General features: G+C 42.0%; 1 protein-coding gene across 4 annotated transcripts in view; it reads left to right on the top strand.

Moving 5' to 3' along the window:
* Window positions 1-21,671, top strand: part of LOC124135689 (advillin-like) — a 61,952-nt gene that overhangs the window by 1,246 nt on the left and 39,035 nt on the right. Inside the window, exon 1 of one of the 4 annotated variants that reach the window (XM_046501150.2) lies at window positions 7,064-7,215. The exons of 2 other annotated variants lie outside the window; for them this stretch is intronic. The gene's annotated coding sequence lies outside the window, so the exon portion shown is untranslated. Of the gene's footprint in view, window positions 1-7,063; window positions 7,216-11,671; window positions 11,773-21,671 lie in introns of those variants that run through there. One more of the 4 variants, XM_046501151.2, reaches the window with a different exon arrangement.

Genomic DNA, 21,671 nt, shown 5'->3' with positions numbered 1-21,671 from the left:
ATTTGCTAAGTGCGCATTTTACAACAAACAGTGACACAAACAAACGAGCATTTCTCCAGATGGGAATAGGTGTGTTTGATTAGTGTGAAGATGATGACCTGTTAAATCAAGAGATATATTGCAGTGGCCATAGATTGTAATACCTCTGATAAACGTACCATTGTCAGTGTTGCATGCATTTAGAGATATGTCGTCAGTAAACTTATAAATTATTAATAACGAAGGGCTGAAGAATAATAACTTGCCAAAAAGTAGACAAATGGAATTATTAAACGAGAAGAATCGTTAAGTTTCTGGAAGTTCTGTATTCTTCGTTTTCTGCGCGTAAACAATGGCTTATACAGTTTAGAAGACATATACCATAGATTATCATGTAAAGTTACATGTGGGTTTTTGATCTTGATTGTAATATATGTGGCTGGGTGTGCATCTACATATATCCGATAAGAAGGCGCTTCATTACGAGCACCGATCGCATGTAATCCGTTAATACTGGATCCGAATGTGCCTTACAGGCCAGACCATTTTGTAATAGATTTATCTTTCTGATACTTCTGTCATGTAATTAACTCTTTTGTCAGTGTCTTTCGGCCGGACGACTGGCCCGATTGTCATGTTAATGGGTTGCACCACTGCGCGCATGATAGCTTTGTCAGCCAGGCGTCTGTATAACGGCGTAACATATCCCAGTTCTTTGACCAGATGAGTTGACACGAGCACACTGTATTTATTACGGTGTATTTTGAGAATACACGCATGGCTTCAGTGAGGATGTGTCAGACGTATGCATATCTATGTATGCACTTATACCATCTTTCATCCCGGGGGGATTCTGAAACAGGTAACGTTCCAAGGACGTCATGCTTGTCGTAAGAACCGACTGGTGCCTTCGTCACCACTCGCCCCTTTCCGTAACCTGCAAGAAGACGCTATTCGGCTTGTCCCGGTATAACACGAGTTTTGTCACGAATGCGACTGGTGAGGATCGGATGTGTGACCTAGTTGACTGGGCGTCATCGTGCCTGTCATCGTGCGTGGGTCGTAGCTCATGCTGACAATCACACATGTACTTAGCCTCGATTATTGACACTCCGCTGTGACATCACTGGAATATTCCTAGTGCGATACATCAACATTTAGTGGCTCGCTGACTTGGTTGATGCATGTCATCGCATTGCGTGTATCGATGCTCATGATATCAATCACTGGATTATATGGTCCAGACTCGATTATTTACAGACCGCCGTCTTATAGCTGGAATATTGCTGAGTGCCGCGTAAAAAACAAACAAACAACAACAACACTCTCTCAACTGCAATATCGTTCAAATTCCGTGCACGTACTTCTCGGATCTGACCCTGCTTGTCACTGATCGGCGATCTTTGCGGTTACGGAAAGGGGCGAGGTTTGCCGATTGGGCTTTCCAGTATGTCCGTTTGTCGATACTCACGTTATCGACCACCGGTTGGCCCAATCCATGCTCGGTGCCCGTGGTTGTTGTATAGGTGTGGTAATCTGTAATATGGATATCCTTCTCCAGCAACTCGGACTGCGATAAGTGTAGGCTTCGCTACGCCCGTGTTACGGCGATGCAGCTTAAGGACAAACATAAACATGACTATGGCTCTACGTGTATTTATCCTGCACCTACACACGTCTTGTATGTCTGTGCTGAAGGAGTGCCTGGAGGTCCCCTCCAACAGAGACTCCGAGCCTAATGGTGCTTGATGTGGATCATTACAGCACTGTTCGGGGTTAACCGGTTCATGGTATACAGGATTAGAAGTCTGGGGTACGAGAAACAGCACTCTCGACAGGATTATAGCGCAAACGGTTAAGCTGTGATACTTATTCAAGTTTGGAGTGGTTGATGAGATAGATGAACGGCTTTTAAATGTGATTAACCCCGGCTGAAAATGTTTGTTAGAGTTGGTATGGTAGAATATATCCGATTACCAAGTCAACCAATTTTCCTTATCCGACGGGGCCAATCACAAGACAATAAACACAGACTAATGAAATATTTCTGAACATTTGGTCTCTAATATGGGTTATCAGAACTGGCTTTCTGTAAATCATAATGAACATGAAGATGAAGAACACTTTCTATTGAAATGTCCTCTCTCCAAAGATCTGAGACTAGAACTAAAATCATCACCCTCCCAGCTATACAACCAATATCACTATAAATACTACTAAATCCACCGGCGCCTTCCCCAAAAATATCTTCTTTTTCATTTAGAAAATGATCATGCAAAGAAAATATGCATCTCATCGGGACCTTGAAAAAGCAGTATTTCTATTACATTATGTACATCAGATTTTCTAACTTTATAACAAGACATGTACATGCTTTGTACCTTGCCCCTATGGGTGTTAATGTACAATAAATCTTCTTCTCCTTCTTCTTCTCCTTCATCTTCTTCTTCTTCTAAAACACCAGATAGAGGCTGCCTCGCGTTGGACAAACTTCGGATTAGTTAGTGTATTGTCCCGCATACGTCGCACACAAATGGATACGTCATATACGACATCTGAGTCGTGCGCCGTCTGATCAAACCTTGAATTAATTTGGTCCCACTGTCCTAGTGGCCATGTAGATCTAAGAACTGAATGTCAGACAGACGTTGTGTCCTAGCAGTAGTACTTCCGGACATAAAACCATGCTGTATGTTCGTAGCTACGACAGCCGTAAGTCTATGGTAAATTATAGACGTACGTTAAGTCGCTGCGCTACAAACGCTTTGTGAGTCTGGACCTGCAGGATTGGTTGGTTGGTTTGTTGATTAACGCCGCACTCAGCAATATTCCAGCTATATGACGGCGGTCTGCAAATAATCGAATCTGGACCACACAATCCAGTGATTGATATCATGAGCATCGATCCACGCAATTGGGAACCTGACCACCCCATCTCGTTGGTCGCCTCTTACGACAAGCATAGTCGTCTTTTACGGCAAGCATGGCTTGCTGAAGACCTATATCCCGGATTTTCACGGGTCGACCCTGCAGGAAGCTCTGTCCATAGTAGGACGTTGGAAACTAAACACGCCATAGTCCTGTCGACAGGGCCATTTCCTATTGGACCATGACAACTGTTACACCGGTTAACTGTTAATGTACAACATTATTCAAACCCAAGTCAGTCTTACCCTCCGGTCCTGCTCAACAAACAATAAAGTTCTACGATCCCCTACTTTAACATGACTTACGATTGTCACGCCGCTTTGTGGAATGAGGCCTAATGTTCGTCTATTTATACAGAATGCATATTAATAGCCCCCTGTCTCAAAACCTATAATTATTTCAACGCGATATAACGACCTTCAATTCTATGTAAACGGCCCATTGGCGAACTGTAGAACGTGTTCGGAATATATTATACTCTCTGACCCAGAGGTGGGTGCTGGAGGTGTCACGTGTTAAGTGGCCCGTTCATTTGAAAAAAAACCCATTTTTTTTAAAGAAATGTTTTCATAGACAAAGTGTTAGTATCAGTGGCCCCCGGCCAAGCCACCTCGTGACATTTTATGTGAACAAACACACACACCTCTTTTTTCAAACCCCGGACCAGCCTCTGTATTGGGTTCCATTGCGTACATATATGTTTTGTTAATATATCAACGTAGGGGCGGTCGGGTAGCCTAGTGGTTAAGGCGTTCGCTCGTCACGCCGAAATCCCGGGTTCGATTCGCGACATGGGAACAATGTGTGAAGCCCATTTCTGGTGACCCCGCCGTGATATTGCTGGAATATTGCTAAAAGGGCGTAAAATCAAATTCACTCTATATCAACGTGAACAGATACAGTTACTGATAGCAGATCAGAATAAAACGATATATGTTGATCATTTAGGGATTGTGTTTGGATCTGTCATCATGAACAGGCATGCACTTACCAAACTCATAACAATAACAACACACTAACTCCACCCTATAACACAGAAACAGACACAAGTGTAGTTATGGTGTTGACATATAACCCCCGGAGAAAAATCAACAAACTTCAACTATTCCCCAACACAATTAAAGTTCCTCGCATTCCTGATCTCTTTGTCAGATGGACCTCTAACACGAAGAAAAATAAAACTGACAGATCTCATTGTGACCTCACAATAGAGTGTGAACACGACATCAAACATATCACCTGGATCACAAACAACAGTCAGTGTAGTGTAATATATATGTACTGTGGGCACCGGTAACAATAATGGGGTATTGTTGTGTCCAGGAACGCTTTAGATCACCTGTGTACGTGTCTGTCTCGCTTCATGTGTGAGTAGGTCTAAGGCCATTGTTTATGTTAACAATTTTGAGGAATAACTGGTGCGTAAAAGCGTTTTGTTTTGTTGACACTGTCCAAATAGCAGGACGAAATTTATTGTGTGTAATTCAATATATAGAATGGCATGTAATCTTTCTTACAGACCTGATACAAATATATCAAATACAGCCATGCCATTCTATAATGTTTGGCAAGTCTAGATTTCTGCAGTATCTGAAAATGAAGAGTCTCTTGGCTCCTTTTAATTAAATTTTTATTAAGATAATATAACAACTATTTTTTTCTGTGCGATATGTTCATTTCAGAGACTAGATGTTAGTTTAAATGGCATGTGGTCTTCTTTTTCTGTGATTTTTTGTAGAGAGAAGTGTTCAAACGTTTATTTCTTCTGTATTACAACTGTTATTGGCATCCAAGATGGCACAAACGAAACATTATTTTGAAACATCTTTTCTTGATATAGGTGGATCGCATTTAAGGGACAGACATAAAGTTACTTGGTTGTCTAGGGGATGGTTAGTGTTGTGGGTTATAGTTGTGAGGTCAAAAAGCGAATTTAGTAAGATCGGGGTATTGCATATATTGATATCTCAGTTTGATGTGAACTGTGTGTTGATAGATATAATCAGATGTCATGTCATGTCATGTCATGTCATGTCATATTTGTTTATACCAGAGTGTAAGTATTCCGAGATTTGGAATTAAGATATTAATATTTTCATTGTTCCGAGTATTGACGCCATATTGAAAACTTCAGCGGCGTCTCATGACTTGGTAAACACTATAGACATATGTTTGTAAATACATAGCTTCCTTGGTCCATGAGCTGTGAAATGATAGGTCGAACCCCTGTGTATTTTAATACTTGCCATAGATTGTATGAGGCGCCATTGTTATCAAGACCTGAAGGCCGAATTCATTTCATCTGTGATGCCGCGACGCCGCGACGCGACTGGTGATAATTGACGCGGACGGTAACAAATAGCAAAAGACATATTTGTGTTTGCTTGAAACATCAGATATCTAGACAGAGTTCATTTTTAGATTGAATACCGGTTTCTCCGGAAGACCGAACATGTGAAATGATAGGCTGAACAAACATGTTCTCAACAATACTTGCCGGGAAAGCAAGTCGACATAATATAGTTCAGACGAACGAAGCACCAGAATCCCTCTGCCAATCTTCATTCCTTACAGTGGTGTTGCTTAATGTATACTGACGTATAATATACGACTTTCACTTTGTTACCCGCCGTTGGTGTTCGTGTACACAAACATTGTTGTCCGTGTCTACATTGTGATCGCAACATAATTTATTGCGGACATACTAACGGTTCGTATGCCGTTCTCTCCATAAGGAACTTGGCAGTGGGTTTGTTGCCCATAACAAGGCTTATAGCAGTTGTTTATGGAAATCATTAATCACATGGAGCGGTTTATAACTACATGGGAAGAGCCCTTTTAATGTCTCAATGAATGTACCAAGCTTATCGAGACAGGCCCTGAGCTATGTTAAGGGGGAATATATCTTGATATGTCTGTTTTATATGCGTGGTATATATGGGTCTATTGTTTGAGTTTATTGTGGGTATTATGTACATTCCGGTAAGCATGTTCGACCGACCACGTGTACACACGGTACAACTAAGGCATGTATGATTCAGTTGTGATAAAAATTATATTCCCTACTGTTCTCTGAAAATGTTTCACTTTTTAGATTCTGGAGGGGCTGCGGGTAGCACTGTCGCTAAGGCGTCGAAGACCCGTGAAAATCCGGGTTAGAATAGGTCTTCAACAACCCATGCTTACCGTAAAAGGCGACTATGCTTGTCGTAAGAGGCGACTTACGGGATCGGGTGGTCAGGCTCGCTGACTTGGTTGATGCATGTCATCGTATCCCAATTGCGTGGATCGATGGGACCAGACTCGATTATTTACAGAACGCCGTCATATAGCTGGAATGTTGCTGAGTGTGGCGTTAAACAAAACACAAACAAACATAAGGCGCCGAAATTCGCTGTACAGCGTTGTGTAAATTGAGCATGCCAGAGATCTATGATCTCGGTTCAAATCCCAGATAAGCCCTAATTATATTACTAGGTTTGTTTTCATAAATTAAGTTTAATTTGTATACTGTTTGGTTCAACCGAAACCTGTCTTTTATTACATACATTGCATCATGTATATCAAGATTGTATACTGATCCATTTCTAATAATGGACGAATAAGCAAACACACTTTCAAATTATTTGACCATTATTCAAAGATTTTGCTGTAGATAATCACATGCTGACATGGCATTTCTTTACCTATTTAGTCAAGCGCAGTATTTTGTCTATCGGCAATACTTTGTTCTTATCTATGAAAGCACCTGTCGATATCACGTAATATTTTCCTATGACTGACTCCCAATCGGAGCATGCAAGTCGGTGCCTTGATCATCAATTATCTCCGATCCAATCTACATGACCCGTCACCGTGTCACGTCACTTCCAGTGACATCGTCTGTGTTGTGTCTAGTCAAGCTGAGGTGACACTTGGCACCCCTCGGAATTAAACTGATATTATCACGCAAGCTGAGACCTACCATCAATCATTTCACAAACTACACGGTTTATTAATATCCAAGGATTTACTCACAAAAAATGAGAATGTATGATATCTAATTTTCTTATAGGAAGTGTAACAGAGTGCAATTCGGTCACGTGATTACATCAACCGTTCGCGTCATCAAGGTCAATTGCAAGTTGCACGAGCGCGGTGTTGTGTCGTCTGCCAGATCATGATTGCATTGACAAGAGTTGCTGAGTATCACATGATATGATTATATTCAGAATGTGAAGAATATTTTTGAAAACGTGCAAAACAACTGACGTAACAGATACTTTTAATTACTAACAACAACGGATGGACTAAAGACAACAAAATCAGGTAAATAAGCCATTATCTTATTATCGTTTCATGATGGTTTTAGTACTGATCTGGTCGTCGAACGTCGTTTGTTTATACATGAAGCGACTACCTGTACATTCATGTATCCAAAGTTTGCAAACTAAACACGAAAGCGCAATAGCTTTCATTAGTTTTTATTAGTTTCAACAAAATCAGTAAAAGACTAGCGTGTCACTGAATTTCCTGGTTCATCGATTACTTGATTGTCTGGTTTGTTTACAGGCTGTCGTCGCATGGCAAAAGTACTGCCGTACAAAGTCAGGCAATAAATACTTACTTTTTTACGCAAATTGTGTGAATGGCGGGTGGTACCGGTAGGACAGGACATGCTTAGTAAATACCTTGTTCGCGAACACCTGCAGCTGGTGTCATCGCTGATTTTCAGTGATCCATTCATATAATTGTCACAGGTATTTGCTCTTGACGCCAAATGGAATCTGTTCCTGCGGATAATCTAGGTTATTCTCCTGCATTGACATTGCATGTATCTGTTATTTCAGTGTAGCATATGTTTCAGATCTATGTAAAATCTAAAATCTATTTATTGTCTTTGGTGGTAATTTATACTGAAATAAAGATTTTTTTCGAAATAAAAAAGGGGGGTGCGCACAACCCCCCCACCCCCACCCCCACACACCCCCACACACACCCCTCGGTATCCGCCCATGCATACATGCACAGGGTAGTAATATCAGTTTCCAGTACACACTAGTTTTTAACAGATCATTGTTTTTTGGGTTTTTTTCCAAAGTGCCGTAATGTAGGTGAGATGAATGCTTTGGGTACAACGCTAGATGATCATGATGAAAGTTGCTTTGATCAGTGCCGTACGCTTGGCATTCGTTCCGTATTTCTACGTTCCGTAGTTCGATCCATAACATTGGAACATATACCCATTTAATCAGCATCTTTAAGTGATGTAATACAATTTCTTATCAAAATGGGAACATTGATACTAGTATGGACATTGATTACGCTCTACGGAAGTAACATTCATAAACTGCCGGGCAGAAGAAAGTATGCAATTGAAACTTCACATATCACTTTGCTCCTTACAGTGTACTGTGAAATTGCTACCCTTGTGTTCCTTGTGACGTCACGCGCACGTCACCTCTTGTCAGATACTCATTGATGTGATGCATGTGATATCGCCTATGATATCCGTATCAAATACATCACCATCGAATAACCATTTCTTGTTTGGTTAATTTCAGTCACCATGAAACATGGGATTTGCATTTTAAGTTGAAGCCGTATCAAGAGGGATACATGTGGTTTAATGTGTCCTGCGTTAGTTTTTATGCCACGAGAGACGCATAAAACCACATGTACCCCGAGTAATACTGATACAACGAATATATCTTACCGACATTTTTTACTCTGCCAAAAATGATTTTTTTTTATTGAAACTTGATAGAAAACAGCTGTTTGATTGAGCTTAGGTTAACTTGTCATGTCATGTCGTGATGTCCAATGACTCGGAAAAAAGCGGCTTTTTGCTTCTGAGAGGAGTATTCTGCCGCTCATTAATCCACGTGCAATCTGTCTTCTTCGTGGCGGGGTATTAGGGATTTATTCTCCTGTTCAGAAATTAATTTCCCTCCCAGGCGGGATTCATCGTATTTTATCAATATCACGTGAACCAGTCAGATCTCATCTTTGTGACATGGATGTACGATTATTTCTTTTGCCCTGAAGTTTCGAACGCAAATGGATTTTCATGTGCTTTGTTGGTTGAAATTGTAGCTGTAACGGCTATGAATATGATACGTCAGTGAGCTGCTCGCATTGTTGTGTCGTAGGCTGCTTTGATTGTTTGATTAAACACAGATCTATTCCCCTTAGCTTCGCTCACTATCAAATTGTTATACCCCAATGTTTATTTCCGTCACATTTTCTCTGAACATTAACGATTTATATTGTTTCTGAAGCAATGACATATTCACTGTTCACTTTCATTTTAAATGTTCGCCTTACGCCATTGTGTTGCTAATCATTGGCATTTCTCAATACATGCTTGCATTCACAAGAACATTGAGGTTGGAAAAATAGACGAAGTTAAGACAGTAGTTGGATGGGTGATCGCGTTGAGAGTTTTTAGGGTTCTTGCCCAACACTGAAACACAGGTTACATATGGTGTCTCAAGCAGTGAATGGGTACCCGGTCCGATAAGATGGTAATGTGACTGATAACCTTCCTGCGCCTCTTAGGGTAGCTTGAGTAGTATGAACTCCAGGAAGCTGAGATTTAAATCTGAGTGCACATTGATCCAGTGACCGGGGTAATAATAATGTAACGTAATGAGTATTCACTTGCTAAATTCAATGTCATTGAAATCATTAATGTTATCATTATTATACTGAATTAAGTAGCCCAACCTAACGTAAAGACACTTCATCACACACAATATGTTGTTTGTTTGTTTGTTTATAACGCCGCACACAGCAATAATCCAGCTACATGACGGATGTCAGTGAATAATCGAGTCTCTACCAGTCAATCCAGTGATTGATATCATGAGCATCCACGAAATTGGGATACGATGACATGCATCAACCATGTCAGCGAGACTGACCACCCGATCCCATTAGACACCCATTTGTTCGTTAACATTCGTGTCAAATTGCAGTCACCTTGTCATTTACGTTCCCCAAATATGTGATTAAAACTGCGATAAATATCTGATGATAGTTTTATGTATTAGACCGTGTGTACAAACTCTTGAAAACTCTCGTGTCTATAGCGTACTGTCTCTTTGGGTGAACAGAATAAGTTTATTCACCGATTTAATGAGTTCCCCGCTCCATTCGACCACGGTGACCGTACATAGCTGAAGGGAAACAACTCTTCCGGGCTTATTTCAAATTTCAGCCAATCAAGTGCCTGTTGTTAATATCGTTTGGCGCTTTAGCGACATACATTGAAGTGATTAACACTTCAGGCGGTTATTTTCATATTCACTTTCCAAAAGATTGTAGTGATTACAATATTAAGAAGGCTGAATCAATAGTTACGGCGTTCAGAAGATGGATAGAAGTTGTCTATCTCCTACACAAAAGAATATAAGCTGTGATTGATGAATCGTTGAAAGAGTTAGCAGATAGCGTTATATACACCGCAGTCAGCATACTGAAGCCGTATCAATGCTCCCTTTACATCCACTTCTGACCAGGCAAACAAGGAGTTGACGGCATGAGCAGCGAACCACGCCTTCGGGGCATGATAACCCCAAATAAGACTGATCACCCAATGGTACTATACCGGACTCTTTCACAAAGCACCGGATACTTAGGACCTACTCCGCCCAGGAATCACAACGGGGGACTCGTAGAGCGAAGTGTTATAACAAATAGTTTCTATGTTGAAAGCAATATCAAAGATCTTCATCAGAAAAAACAACCCAAAACCAAAAGCTTCATAAAAAATAATAACTTCGCATACTATCTATTTAATCATTTACACAAGAAATTGTAGACAACAATAGGAAATCGGTGACATCGTTCAATGCAGTAATGCAACAGGAGCGCTGCCCATTGTATTTATCAACCTTTCCCCAAGCAGTAGTTCGTTAGTGGTCCTGTCGTGTCCTAATTCTTTTTCAGTTAATGGAAACAAACGCAAAGAAAGCAATTGCATGCAATTTATTTATCAAAATCTTACCTCAACGTACATTGTTCCTGACCAGTTCTAACTTTTAAAAGGTTTTATGGTACACATATGGAGGACATTTACAAATTTGACACATCGGAGACAAAATTGATGTCCGCTACGATTGCCTATTTTGGCTTGTACCATATATTCTCGTGGTTTTTTTCAGGTGAACAATTGACTCGCCTTTGCATGTGTTTGCGACGGGTGTCACCAGTGGTGCAGGATACGCTAACCTTTTCGCGAACACCTGGTATCAGCACTATTTATATTACATTGATACTGATTCATAAACACATGCTCATGATATAGTCGAAAACGTACAATGGACTCTGTTTTGGTCGAGATTTGTTATGAATGAGGAAAAGGGTTGTCGCTTTTATTTACAATGTGGTTGATAAATGCATAAACATGCATATAGTGGCGCAAGTCACCCTGCCTTCCTTGGAACACGTATGAAATAACTGTAACCAAATGCCGGTCTTCACGCTCTGCTGCAGTCGCTTGAATATATTCCTGGCATGATAGCAATGTTTGTATTATTGTGCTTGCCGAGCTTCATATGATAATGACGCACTAACTACCTTTACACAATAATACTATAATCCACCCGTACAACGCCCCTTGGTAAGCCAGGTATAAGCGGGACTTGCTTTACAACCCTGCAATGCCAGTGCACGTATGCTACAACGTTTCCTAGGGCCACATTTCAGCTATAATCCTCCCATTAAACTCTGTAAAATATATAGTGGAATAAACACTACCTAATGCCACTTTGGATCAGGGCAAATCTGTACCCGCCAGGAATATATGTCACACTGATTACCGACAGTACAGCTAGAGACCTCCATGGGGACTGTGTTGGTGTTGTTGAGCAGGAGCCTGAGGTAGGGTATTGTTTGAAATCACTGTTTCTGGAGAAAGAAACGTCTTTAAAAGTTTATTTAAAGATACGGTGCACAGATAAATTTCCCAAAAGTGTCCAAAACGTCGCCCGTGAGAAAAGCTCCTATATGTCTGAAGGTTTGAAGGTGTGTGTGTATATATGCTATTGGAGATATGTTCCATGTAGCCGCCCAGGAAACGAATTCAGCCGTGTTCGTTTATGAGTTATGTTGTTGATCACTACTGCATAGATCAGCTATTTACACTAAGGTAATATATCATGGATGAATTCAGTTTAGAGTGTAGGATATTATTAATTGGATGAGCTAATTTGCAGGCGGTCAGACATTTGCGACTGGGGTTAATATAGGTTTTGTCGTGTTCAACCATAGCAACGACTAAATAACTCCTGGTTTGGAAGGAAACGTGTCTCATTTCGTCTCTTAACATTATTAAGATATTGTAACCGGTTCAAGTGCCAACTCCTGTTCGAACACGAGGCGTACGATTCTCTTTACTACCACACTACTCGTTTTCGCACATCAAATTTGATCCGTGAAGATCCGGGGTAGAATAGGTCTTCAGCAACTCATGCTTGCGGTAAGAAGTGGCTATTCTTGTCTTAAAAGGCGACTAAAGGGATCGGGTAGTCAGACTCGCTAACTTGGTTGATGCATGTCATCGTATCCCAATTTCGTGGATCGATGCTCATGATGTCAATCACTGGATTGTGTGGTCCAGACTCGATTCTTTACAGACCGCCGTCATATAGCTGGAATATTGCTGAGTGCGGCGTTAAACAACAAACACATTAAACCGTAAAGCACATGTAACTTATGTAAAGTAGCTATCAGACACGCACTTTTGCTTACATTATCTTCGGCAGTTTCCGACTGTGCTCGGAAATGTTTGTAAACATTCCTGATTAAGAAGTTATTTTATATGTCACATTAATGTAACCATATCCTTTTTAGATTTGTTTATTTCCTACAAGTTCACAAATACGTATCTGGCCTTAGTTAATTACTGTGGGATATCCCAAAATGCTCTGCTTATCACTCCATCTCGCGCTCAGGCCAAATTCCATTGTTTTAGCCAGCCAGCCGAGCACGTTGTTTCAACGCAGAGCACATTGTTTTGGACCAGCTCTAATTAGCTATCATATCAATGATTACGTCCTACTAGGCCTGGAAGCCCATTCCGGTCGTTTACAGATGTAACAGAGGTAGTTGGGGGTCTACCATCTTCAGTATTAATAAAATACATGGACCCAGAGAACGACTTTGTCCAGCTTTTACATGGTGTCAGAAGTGGGATGAAGACTCAAGGTGGACCCCCAGCTGCCGGATTAGTTCGATCGGTTTGAAGCACAGTCTGTGAATGCATCCCAGAAGAGCTGTTCAAGTCCAGGAACAGCGTTTCAAGTGTCTGATGTTCAGAGTGACTGTAACTGTGATATTTCCCACTGGTGTTGATGGTGAACTTTTCTTGAACAGTGAAGATGAATATCATTATGTCCAAAGTCTAAGAAACTGTTGTTATTAGCCCTATCAACAGTTTTGTAATCTCCTGTTACGTTAGGTTGCCCCTTAACATGTTGTAATAAGATAACTTACATTGCCTTGTTTACCTTAGCATTTTCAAAGGATTTCAGCATGCCGGGAGACAATGAAAATCCCAAGAGTCCCGAGGAGAAAGTGACTGAATTGGCTAACGAGCTGGAGCAGCTTCGAGAAAGGTTAAAGGACCAAGATGCCTGGATTCAGAATCAGGAAAAGGAAGCTCCAAAACCTGTCATGATGGTTTCAGGCAGACGTCTGGACAGATTCAGGGGACGGCCAGAGAAATCAGGCGATCCGTCTGTCGCAGACTGGATTGCAGATGTCAGAAGCCATGCTGACGCCAGGAAAATGACCAAGCAAGAGCTTGGAGCACATATTGTGGATAACTTGGCAGGAAAGGCCAGACAGGAGATTCTTGGTCGGGGAGATGACCTGAAGGACAACCCTGAGGAAATCCTGAAAATCCTGCTCAGGGTATTTGGAGATGGTGACCAACTTCCAATTCTCCAACAGAAGTTTTATTCCCTGCATCAAGGGGATGATGACATTGTCACCTGTTCCCTCAATATGGTTGAACTGTTCGATCGCATGGTGGAGTTGGACCCAACACTCAAAGTAAGAAGAACAGACACCCTAAAGGGGCGCTTTGCAGAGACTGTTAACGAAGAAGGACTAAAGAGGGAACTGAGAAGATTAAACATGGAGATCCCAAGTTTGTCCTTCTTCGACTTTAGGGACAGGGCTGTCAGTTGGCTGGGACAACCAAAGAAGCCAAAGTCTGTCCACTCCCAAGAAGCTGCTGCCACGAGAATAGAGGAAAACACAATCCAGAAACAGCAAGCCATGATTGACCAGCAGCAAAAGCAAATTGACAGTCTACTTAAAGCTCTTGATGTAAACCAGTCAATAAGGCCTATGAAAGGGTACCAGCCAAAGCAACAAGTACAAGCACCAAATGATCGATGTTGTTGGATCTGCAGATCTCCGGATCACTTCAAGAGGGAATGCCCACGCTGGTGGTACAACAACAAGGAGCACAAACCACAGGGAAATGCCTAGAGTCTGCAGTGGAGAGTCTCACAGCAGGCGAGGACGACAAAGGCTCATTCTTATTTAGAGCGGTGGGGAAATGTCCAGAAGTCATTGTAACATTGAATAACATTGAAACAAAATGCTTGGTTGATACTGGAGCACAAGTGTCAACAATCACGGAATCCTTTTTCCAGAAACACTTTCTGCTAGAGGATTTGAGGGATGTTTCAAGCTACATTCATGTGAAGGCGGCCAATGGCCTGGACATCCCCATCCTGGGCTATGTGGAGTTCTCTTTACAAGTTTTTGGCCTTGAATTCACAAACTTAGGATTTTTGGTAGTTAGGGACCCAAAGGATGAAAGCACAAGATTAAGAAAGCAAGAAGTTCCAGGAGTTTTGGGTTCTAATGTCTTCAGGGATATGAAATTAAGCACTCCTACAGAAAACTTCCCTAAAGACTGGCAGACCATTTTGGCCCTCTACGAAGAAGTCTGTGCAGAGAGAAAGAAAAATGATATAGGTAGAGTCAGGGTTGCGGGCAGAGCACCTGTACTAATTCCAGCACAATCCATTCACATCATTGAGGGGAGTTGTCGGCAGATTAAAGAGTCTTGTACAGCTATTGTGGAGGAACTTGATGCGGACTCATTTCCACTGCAGAAAGGTTTAGCAATCGGCCCATCATTTGTTAAAGTATCAAGCTCAGGTTGCATCCCAGTACAAGTCGCAAACTTCAGCAACAGTGACTTGTATCTCAAGCCAAGAACCCCAATAGCCACACTAAAGCATGCTTCTTTGGAGCCACAGTTCGAAATTGTCAATATCAGCAACAATGAAATTCAAGTCAGGAATGTCAAGGAGGACCTGGTCGCAAAGGAAATATCCAGAAATCTCATTGAAAAGATGGATCTTGGAAAGAACATCAGTGACCAGTGTCATGAAAAGTTGTCTGAAGTTATTTTCCAACACCACAAAACTTTTAGCTCATGTGATGAAGACATCGGATTTTGTAATGCAGTTCAGCACAAGATCAGAACCCTGGATGAAGTCCCAGTCAAGGCCCCTCATAGACGGATTCCACCCCAGCAATGGGAAGAAGTCCGGGAATATATCGCAAAAGCACTAGATACTGGCATCATAAGGGAATCGTCAAGTCCTTATGCATCACCAGTGGTTCTGGTCCGCAAGAGTAATGGAAAGCTGAGGATTTGCTGTGACTACCGTGCTTTAAATGCAAAAACACGCAAAGATGCGTATCCTCTGCCAAGGATTGAAGAAGCATTAGATGTCTTGAAGGGTGCTAAGTACTTTTGCAGCCTGGACCTGGCGCATGGCTTCAACCAAATTCCAGTTGCGGAGGGAGACATCGAAAAGACTGCCTTCAGGATAGGTACTGGCGGACTTTATGAATATACCAGGATGCCCTTTGGACTAACCGGTGCACCAGCAACATTCATGCGCCTAATGGACAAGATCTTCGGGGACCAAAATTTTCAAACTCTCATTGTCTTCATGGATGATATCTTAGTATTCGGTTCAACGGAAGAAGAGGTCATTGAACGACTCAACAGGGTTTTGACCCGACTGGCATCTTACAATCTCAAAGTTCGCCCAGAAAAGTGCCAACTCTTCAAGGAGAAGCTGAGATACCTGGGGCACCAGATATCCCAGGAGGGCATTCTTCCAGACCCAGATAAAACCAAAGCTGTGTTGGATTGGGAAACTCCAAGAACTGAAACGGAAGTGAGAGGATTCCTAGGACTGGCAGGTTATTACAGGAGGTTTGTCAGGGATTTTGCAAAAATAGCTGCCCCACTTCATGCACTCCTGCAAGGTACCAACCCTAAGAGGCATGGAAGGAGGAGAAAATCGTACAAAGGACTTGGAATCAGTGCCTGGGATGCCTCCTGCGACAAAGCCTTTCAAGAGCTGAAGACAAAACTCACCACAGCACCAGTCTTAGGATTCCCCGACTTCACAAAACCATATATTTTGGAGGTGGACGCCAGCTTTATGGGATTAGGAGCAGTCCTGTCGCAGGAACAAGACCAAGGGAAAGTTGTACTGAGTTATGCCAGCCGATCCCTGAGGCCCAATGAAAAGAACATGCAAAATTACAGCAGTATGAAGTTGGAATTATTGGCGCTCAAATGGGCAGTTACAGAAAAATACAGAGATCTCCTGCTCGGAACAGAGTGCCTGGTGCTAACAGACAATGACCCTCTCAGCTACATACAGACATCTGCCAAGCTTGGAGCTACAGAGATGAGATGGGTTGGGGAGCTTGCACAATTCAACCTCACCATCCGCCATCGTTCTGGCAAAGAAAACAAGAATGCAGACTCCCTGAGTAGAAAATCTCATCATTCCCCAGAATCGGCTCGCTTAGAGGAAGTATTTATTCAGTCTCCATTCCTCAGAATGGAAACCTCCTCACAACTTCCGGGAGAGTTAAGGTCCTCTGCACAAGCTATCACAGAGATGGTGTGGGTAGAAGAATTCCAGACGACCGCAAAGAGACAGGTTCCTATGATGGTTACTCACATGCCTTCACTGTCACTGGAAAATATGTCAAAATTACAGATGGAGGATCCATACATTGGAAAATTTAGAAATTACTGGGACAAGGATAAAAAGCCATCTAATCGTCAACTCCTCCGAGAACACCCTAGGACCAGGCGATTGTTCAAGTACTGGAAGCAGATAGTGGAGGATAAAGATGTCCTGTACCGACAGATACAGACAAATGGAACAGTAATCAAGCAATTCTTACTACCAGATTGCTTGAAGACAAAGGTGTTGAAGTCGGTACATGATGACCATGGACATCAGTGTTCTTCAAGGACATTTTCCTTGTTGCAGAGTAGGGTTATGTGGCCATACATGTCAAAAGATGTAAAGGACTACTGCACAAAATGCTCCAGGTGCATGTTAGGAAAACATGGGGAGGTAGTCAAGCCAACCATTGGATCCATTGTTGCAAGGAAACCAATGGAAATCCTGGCAATCGATTTCACAGTCCTCGAACCAGGAACAAACAAAGTTGAGAATGTGCTTGTCATGACAGATGTATATACCAAGTTCACCCAAGCCATACCCCTGAGAGATCAGACAGCAAAGAGGGTTGCACGTACATTGGTCAAGGAATGGTTTGTGCACTATGGAGTTCCACTTCGGCTGCACAGCGACCAGGGTAGGAACTTTGAAAGTAGAGTCATTCACGAGCTGTGTAACATCTATGGCATCCTGAAAACTAAAACAACGCCTTACCATCCAGAAGGAAACGCCACATGTGAACGATTTAACCGAACACTGCACAATTTACTTCGAACCCTACCCTCAGAGAAGAAGAACCATTGGCCTGAACTACTACCAGAGCTCATGTATGCATACAACTCAACTCCCCATGCGACCACTGGATACTCGCCTCACTATTTGTTCTTTGGCAGGGAACCTAGGGTTCCAATTGACATGTTGATTGGTGGAAGTGACGAAGAGCAAGAGGAATGGACTGCAGAACACCAGAAGAAACTGCAAGATGTTTACCGCATGGTATCTGAGAGAACAGAGCATGAAGCCTTAAAGAGAAGAAATAGAGTCAACAAAGATGCCAAGGACAAAGAAATCTCCATAGGAGCAAGAGTCTTCCTACGAAACCACCCCAAAGGCCGGAACAAAATTCAAGATGTATGGAGCCCGGCACCATACAAAGTAGTGGAAAAGAAAATGTTGAATCAATATGTCATTCAGGCACTACAAGGGGAGGAAAATAGGAAAACTGTACACAGAAAGGAGCTTCTAGACTCAAAAACATTAGTAGAGGACATCCACAGAGAGTCTTCTCGGGAAGACAGTGTTACAACTGAATTACCTAATCGGGTGGAGCTGAGCAGCGAAGAAGACGATGATATTGGGACTGAAAATCATTTCTATATAATCGGTGAAATTCCTGGTGTGGAAACAGTGGAAGCCGGGACCAAGGGCGGAAAAGTGCCACAGGACACAGATACTGCAGAATCTGTGGGTCCGGATGAAGCTTCAGCTGTGGAAGTTCTCAGTGAAGAAGACACACCAGTGGGACCTCAAGATGAGTCCGAGGGTACTGCTTCATATGAAGCAGGGGAGGAGAAGAGCACAACTTCATCCAAAGCGGGGGAGCTAGTGGCAGAACCTTCTGAGTTGGAGACAACACCGCCACGGAGGTCCACCAGGAGCACAGCTGGAAAACACCCTAATCCCCTTAATTTCCCGAGATCAGTCCTCCAACAAGAAGCGACCAATAACACGACGATGCAGTTGGATCCATCTGTGATTGCCGACATCACAAGGACCCAGTTACTTCTGGTTCAACTGCTGTCAAACTCCGTCCAGAAGTGACGATAGACATCTGAGATGAAATTTCAGTTGACAAACAGTATTTCAATTGTGGTGCAATTTTATTACTGTTATATCCAAATATATTTTTCTATGTATATTTTTAAAGGAACATTATTTTGTATGTTAGTTTGAGATTCACAATGTCCTTGCAGTGTATCATGTTGTCATAAGGTATCTGGTCTTGATACTGATAGATGAGTACCACAATGTCTTTGACGAATACCTTGTCTTGAGACCATCTTGTGTATATCATGGTAGAAAAGTAGTTAGTTTTGTTTAGCGTCTAGTTGCCAGGAGTCAACTAGGAAGCAGGGGAGTGTAAAGTAGCTATCAGACACGCACTTTTGCTTACATTATCTTCGGCAGTTTCCGACTGTGCTCGGAAATGTTTGTAAACATTCCTGATTAAGAAGTTATTTTATATGTCACATTAATGTAACCATATCCTTTTTAGATTTGTTTATTTCCTACAAGTTCACAAATACGTATCTGGCCTTAGTTAATTACTGTGGGATATCCCAAAATGCTCTGCTTATCACTCCATCTCGCGCTCAGGCCAAATTCCATTGTTTTAGCCAGCCAGCCGAGCACGTTGTTTCAACGCAGAGCACATTGTTTTGGACCAGCTCTAATTAGCTATCATATCAATGATTACGTCCTACTAGGCCTGGAAGCCCATTCCGGTCGTTTACAGATGTAACAGAGGTAGTTGGGGGTCTACCATCTTCAGTATTAATAAAATACATGGACCCAGAGAACGACTTTGTCCAGCTTTTACACTTATGTAACAGCCAGCACCTTAAATCATTTAACTTCTTGCGTGCTTCTAAATACGTCAAGAGTTGTATATTCATTCCATCACACACACACACACACACACACACACACACACACACACACACCATTCCCCCTTTATTGCAACCTTGGAAAAACAACGCGTCTCTGTTTGAATTTCGGTACTGAATTGTTCTTGTACCGTCGGTGGAAGTTTGGGTTTTAAAACGCCAATGACATTTTCCCCAGTAACAGGCGCCATGATAGCAGGTATAATTACTCATTCCGCTAAAGAAATCGAATTGAAATGCATATGTGTGTTTTAGAGGGAGTCTGGCCCCAACCCCTCATCTGAATGGTGTAAATCAATGTATTATATCAGTCGGACACGACGTGGTGTCATTACATGAATCATGGCCTGGGAAATGATATATTGTGTTCTGGCGTTAATGACACACGGCGAGGATGATAGTGTACATGAACGGATTCAAGTGTGACATTGAAACATGCAAACTACAAGTCGGGCCCATGGACGCCGATCGAAATGACTCACTATTATAGCTACATGTTTTTCTTTAGAATTACACAGACATAAATTCGGTATAGTTAATGGGTATTTGTCAAAAACACCGAGAAGCTTGTATTCCAATTACACAAAGTCGTTCTGCGATTATACAAGCGCAGTTTTTATGGCGTATTCCTTGTATCAGAAAGATATTGGATCTCTATTTGTGCCATTTCTCGCCAGGAATAGCTGCAAGAATTATCATTTGACGTAATGCAATATTCTCTTGCTTTCGTGTGACATGGGAAAAGATGTAAAAAAAAGTAATTATATTATGTCCAAAGTTTAATGGTAGATATAATATACTCTTAAAAATAGTAGGGGATCATGAAATATAAATGTTAATACCATTTAAAAGAACGAAGATTAGTATTGACGACGAACATCCAATGCTACAACGTTTATGTTTGTAAAACTTAACACCAAAACGCACCCATTTGTATCCACGTGCCTCACGCAGTAGGGCCACACACGTGCATGATTCCTGATTTTTGACACTTTCAAGGAAGGTCGATTAATCTCTGTGGATCTTTTTTTTCTGTCAATTTTATTGATGTTGCTTATGATATATTTGTGATTTCATTCATTGTTTGTGTATGAACTAGCGATGCGGCGTCTGCAACGCGCGGAGCGTGTATCGGCTATTGGCAAGGTGGAAACTGGCAGAAGTTCAATGTATCACGGTCTGTGATTAGTTGACTATGAACCAACATACCCAAATGTTGACAATCGAACCCGTTCAGGGCGTCCCAGGTCAACGACAAGACTACAGGGTCTATTGATCCGAAACCAGGCTAAACAAAATCGAGTTAAAACGGCGAATCAAATTGCTGCAAACTTTCACAAGGTTACTTGAGTACGAGTTACGGGTAAGACGATTCGAAATCGTCCACGTGCAGCTCATCTCCATGCTCGACGGCCACGTGTTGTGCCGCACCTTACAAATCTCCATATTGCCAACGGACGTCAATGGTGCACATAATGTTGAAACTGAGGTAATCGTCGCCGGTCACGTGTCATGCTTTCAGATGAGTCCCGATTTACTTTGCAGTTCCTGGATAGGCTTGGTCGTGTCTGGCAACGTCAAGCCATGTAGGCTGCATGGGGAGTGGGACAGACTCTCTCAAATCGCCATTGGGAGCCACATATGCTGTATATTTCGTCGAGTGAAACCATGGTGAAAAATGAGCATGGCTAATATTAATGTTTCTGCCAACAACTCACATGTCGATGTGGAATTACCGTGTGAGTTAGTCTATGCTGATTACCTTGGGGAAGTCACTTAAAAACAATATCCATGAACACAGCGTCGTCATTAGCTGGCTCAGTGCGGCTCATCCCTTGCACACACTATACTGATAGAAACGAATAAAGGAACAATGGGAAATAAGCTTCACTGTCAGTACATTTGTAATCGCGCGCATACAAATTAAATACATGTCAGAATCAAATGTTGATATGTGTTTGTGTGCATTGTTTCACACGCGTATAGGTAGACAAGGCCTAGAACCCATGATAGCATATCATTTTACCGTGTCTAAAACTAAGTGACCCCTTATTCATTTCATCCAGTATTTGCGGCTGGACCA

Source organism: Haliotis rufescens, unplaced genomic scaffold (assembly GCF_023055435.1).
Source record: "Haliotis rufescens isolate VD_foot unplaced genomic scaffold, xgHalRufe1.0.p SCAF_1, whole genome shotgun sequence".
Taxonomy (NCBI): Eukaryota; Metazoa; Mollusca; class Gastropoda; order Lepetellida; family Haliotidae; genus Haliotis; species Haliotis rufescens.
This window is presented reverse-complemented; position numbering and strand designations above follow the sequence as displayed.